Here is a 5182-nt window from a genome sequence, read left to right as displayed (position 1 = left end):
AAAAAAAAAAAAAAAAAAAAAAAAAAAACACACACACAAGAAACCCCTACCGACAAAACCAATCAACCGGAGAATCCCAACATAAGCTCAACACATCTCGATATATATATATTTTTTTTTATTACAGTAACCAGAAACAAGAAACTAGAGAACTAAAGACACAAAAAGCCTCAGACTTTTTTCAATGCATCTCTCTATCTCTCTCACTAAAGATCTTTGGAGAGAGATCGAGACCAGCGGGCAGATCAACAAATCGAGGAAACTCTTTTCTTTTTTTTTGGTTGATGTGGGTGCTACGCGAGAGAGAAGAGAAGAAGGGAAGGTAAAGAAATAAAATTAAAAAAAAAAAAAAAGATATGAAATTTTTATTAAAATAAATGTCAAAGCAAAAATCTTCTTTTAAAAAAAAAACAGAAAAAAAAAAAGGCAAAGATAAAAATTAAGGGAATCATTATCCGTTTAAATGTGAGATTAATGCAACGTAATCTCTTTTGCCTATCATGTTTTTTTACACACATGTACAACAAGTTTAGCTCAACTAGGTTGCAGTTATCCGTAACAATTACGAAATGTTGTGTTACGGAAATAGTAAAATACATAATAACTCGATGCTTTGGATAAAACATTTTTTACAACCAAAAAAATAGAGATATCACATGCAGCTTGACTTTTTTAATCACCACAAAATAGTGGATAATTGGTCAAACGCATTAGACATCTTTTTTTTTTTTTTTAATTCTCTTTGTAGAATGAATGTATGACAAGTCTATTAGTTGATCGTGGTACTTAAATAAGTTCATAAATATAATATATTAAAAAAAAAAAATAAGAAAGATATAAATGATTATGAGTAGAAAAGGAAACAACTTAATAAACTGTTATAAGAATATTAATATGTACTATATCTTTTTCACAAAACAAAAAGAATAACAAAAACGAGAGCTAAAGTAATAAATTTATTGGAAACTATACTTTTTTAGCAAATTGTAATTTACATTTTAGTATATAATAAGTATATTATACCTATATACATATTAGTTAGAGATTAGTATGTTCAGCGTATATATATATGTATAGGTTAGTAATATATACTTGTTTCCACTATCTAAGAGGGGGTATTGAACTTAGATTTGGTAGGATTTTATAGGATTTTAATATTTTAGAATTTTGAAAGATTTGATTGAGTTTTTAGGATATTTGATTAGTTTTTAAGGTTTTTATGTAAGATTTTGTTATTAAACTTAAGTGATTTTAGAATATTTTGGAACACAAAAAAAAAAAAACTTTTTGTTCATAAAAGACAGGACTACTTTTTATAAAGTTTATGTTAATAACAGATCAAAGACTCTCTTATCCTATTGTATAAAGTGTGATCTCAGACATCTCGTTTACTCTCGACAGCTTGAACAACTGCACGCTCAATTTCCTGCCTTGTACACTTAAGTTGTAGCTCCATTTGTGTAATCCTAGCTAGTTCATCTGTAATGTCTATTGCAAATGCTTTGCTTCTGAATTTCTTCTTCGCCCTTGTCAAAATACCAATGAACAGATTCCTCAACTTTGCCATCATTCATCATCAATGCCGTAGTTGCATGCTCTTGAGATAGGTCAGAAGAAGCAACAGAGACAGAGTAAAATAACTTACTGGTGGCTCAGAAGGGAACATCATTTGAACCACAGTGCTTTGCTCATATTCATCTACCTTATACGGGTTGTTGATGTCTGCAAATCAAATTAAAACAGTAATATTTAGAGTTTGATGTCTAAGGGAAACATTTTTCAAGCAAATGAAGCCATGGCAGTGAGAATCTATCATCAACAATAACCAGCTAAGCATAATAATATAAGCTCACAAAAAAGGCAATAGTTGAACTTTTTAACACGATCATCCTTCAAATGTTTGAGAGCAGACCTGCAAAGGATATATACAAAGCTAGACTGAATACACCGAGTTAAGCACTCTAAGTGGCTGAATGTGAATATGAAAATAAGCGAAAAATGAACCATAAGTTTCTGATAAAGCTATCTGCTTCAAAACCATAAGTAATGTAATTCTTATTCTTCTACAAAGCAAATGAACAAATCACGTCTTCTATAACTTTCATGGTAACAAGACACTAAAAGAAAAAGATACCACATATTTTTTACCTTCTCTAAGTACACCCCAAGATGTTAATTTGAAAGTTCATTCTATCAACTTGTCTATTCCTGCAGAAGAACAAAAGCAGATGAATTTAGCAACAGCTCCCATAAACATCATAAGTAAGAGTAGTAACACACAAATGTGCAGATAATTATAGGTGGAACTCAGGATGTCTAGGTACCTTTTTTCAAGTGGGATGTACGGTTCCCAAGCCATTTTCATAGTTTTCATCGGAATGATGTCCCCAACCTCCCCTTGAACCGATGCAACTCCTATCTGACCAGAAGGGGGGATAGATGATTCAATCTGTAAGAAACAAAATGAATCATCAGGTTAATCTCAACTCTTACATGCCGTAGTTGCATGCTCTTTGTGACGTCTTTTAGTATTGAACATATGAGCAAATTGCAGTATAAAAACAGACTGAGGTTAGTGTTGAGATTAACCTGCAACAAAGAGAAAAGAGTTAGTGAGAAGATGATGAAGAGAAGAAAAGAAGCACGAGGAGAAGAAGATGAGAAAACAGAGTCTATAAGAGTCCAACAAGAACAACAGAAAGGTTGCAGCAACCAAGTAATAAAATCCACATTATCTGTTATGAGAAAGGTTGCAGCAACAAGAGTATCTCAAAGTTCGAACCTTTGTAATCTTTATCCATAATAAAGCGATTGACAAGAAAATATCACTTCTAGCTTACCTCGCAGCTTTATCCATATGGGGAGAAGAAAGCATTGACAAGAAAATATCAAAAACGAATGCAGTGCCAATATTTGGGCTTAGACCAATCCATGTCTTTCACAATGGCCAATGGGTAAGAAGCCAATCCAGCAGATGAAGTCACAGCTTGAGCCCTCCAAAGTATAAGCCACGGTGAATAATCACACCATGTAGAGACACAGGTAAGCCTCTACAGATTCTTCTAACCCCATCTTTCTTGTGAATCGTCGATAAGACGAGCGTCAGAGCAAGACCCAATTTCCATTGCCGAGAAAACCTATAAAGATTCCAATTGGCGAGAGAGAAACGATAGAGGAAGTCTAGTCAGAGATGAGGATTGAGGAATACACAATAACCCATTCATCGGTGGTGGGATTGGAGCAAAGAGTCGTTTCAATTTTGATTTCAAATATATATATTTTTTTCCTAGAATCCTTTTAAATTCTACCTCAAAGGCTGTCATTTTGAGGAAAATATTTTTCAACTAGAAAACCAAAAAAAGTATCTTAGAATCATGTAAAGTAGCATTTTATAAAAATGTTCTGAAATTTTGAATAACAGTAGATTTTAAGTCAGTTTTATAAATCATTGATTGAATAACAAGAGATTGTAAGTTATTTTAAATGATTTTACATAAATCTAAGTTGAATAACAAAGGATTTTAAAAGATTTTACATAAATCTAAGTTGAATAACAAAGGATTTTAATAATACTCTAAAATCTTTTAAAATATAAGTTGAATACCCCCTCTAAGCCATAGAAATATGGTTAACATATAAATGGCAAACAAACTAGAACATATAATTCAAACCAACATAATGCATGTTACATAAAAAAAAATGCTAAACTGTAATAACTTCTTATTTTTTTTTGTTATTTTTAATAATATTTTCTGGTATATATGGTAATGAAAATATTTTAATAAATCTTATGATATTTCACATAGATACATAGTTCCAAAAGATGATAAACATGTGTATTTGGTTGTGCTTGTTTCATTTTGTTTTTATTTCATTTGTATTCGTTTCTATAAAAAATATAAATGTTGATACATGTATATATATATCCTCGCATTGATTAAATTTGTTTACAGTACACACGCCTGAATGTATCTATTGTGAGCGGACTTGTTCGATCCGCATCAATATAGTTTCGGATAAAAATAAAAGTATCAGATATTTTAATCCATATTTAATCTAATATAAATTGTTTGAAAAAAATGGTTGAGTTTAGATTTCAATCCGTAGCATGCAAATCCTTGCCAAAATTATTAGCTAATTTGTAGAACTCATTAGAATGAATGACAACTCTAGGGAAAACATAATATTCTAACTCAACTAGTGAAAACCAAACAAATCAAAATTAAACTAATTAATTACACATTGAGGCTAAAGTAAGATCGTTTGGGAGAGAAAGAAGAATCATCACGGTCAGGAAGTAGGCCCCAACCCCACACCAAGCTATTTTGCAACATTCTCAATCCCACGCCTTTTTTTTTTTTTTTCTTCAAAACGTATTTAAAATTACTATGATAAATTACTTCTTACACCACGAGTAACTAGCTTATTTTATTCAATAATATGAACTAACTTATACATTTTTTCTGTAAATAGCTAGTCCTTCTGTATTAGGAATACATGATGTTTTAGAATTTTATTTTGTATCAAAAAGGATGATTTTCTTAGTATATTTAATGCATTTTTATTTTCAAAATCAAATAAATATTTAATGATTTTTCTTTTACAATAAATCAAATAAGAAAACACACAGACTAAATACCAAATATAGTATATCATTTATTATTTTGAGTTGTCAACAATACATTATTAATTGTTTTCTTAATCCTGGTAAAAATCTTAAAACAACATGTAATAGAGGGATCATGTAATAGAGGGAGTATTATATATAATAAGAATTGACTTACTCTCGCTGCTACTACATAATGTAAAGAATAAAGTAATTAGTGTTGTGACAATTACCCTGAAATATTTAGTGGACATCTGTATCTTACCAAGTCTTTTAAATTCATTATATATAATTTATTAATATTTTTAAGAAACATGAATGTTTGGTCATAATTAAGAAGAAAACTTTATGTTATATTCTTAAAATAATCTTGTTATGCAAATAGAGACATAGAGTTAATCAAACTAATGACTCAGTCTTTTGTGGCCTGATAGATTACAGAAGCATGCAAAAATTACATTGTTCTAATTATAATTTTTTGTAAGACAACTAATTATCCAGAATAAAAATCCCCGATATCTTATAGACCACAAAAAAAAAAAAAAAAAAAAAAAAAAAAAAAAAAAAAAAAAAAAA

General features: G+C 29.9%; 1 long non-coding RNA gene across 2 annotated transcripts; it reads right to left on the bottom strand.

The window, feature by feature from the left end:
- LOC104706172 lies at positions 1308–3235 on the bottom strand. Of its 2 annotated transcripts, XR_754419.2 has the most exons (5): positions 2325–3235; positions 2149–2208; positions 1854–1912; positions 1646–1722; positions 1308–1526 (listed from the first exon to the last, which is right to left on the bottom strand). It is a non-coding gene; the product is annotated as an uncharacterized LOC104706172 (long non-coding RNA). The 2 variants fall into 2 exon arrangements; XR_754418.2 differs by having other exon boundaries at positions 1308–1722.

The sequence above is a fragment of the Camelina sativa genome, chromosome 8, assembly GCF_000633955.1.
Source record: "Camelina sativa cultivar DH55 chromosome 8, Cs, whole genome shotgun sequence".
Lineage (NCBI taxonomy): Eukaryota > Viridiplantae > Streptophyta > Magnoliopsida > Brassicales > Brassicaceae > Camelina > Camelina sativa.
This window is presented reverse-complemented; position numbering and strand designations above follow the sequence as displayed.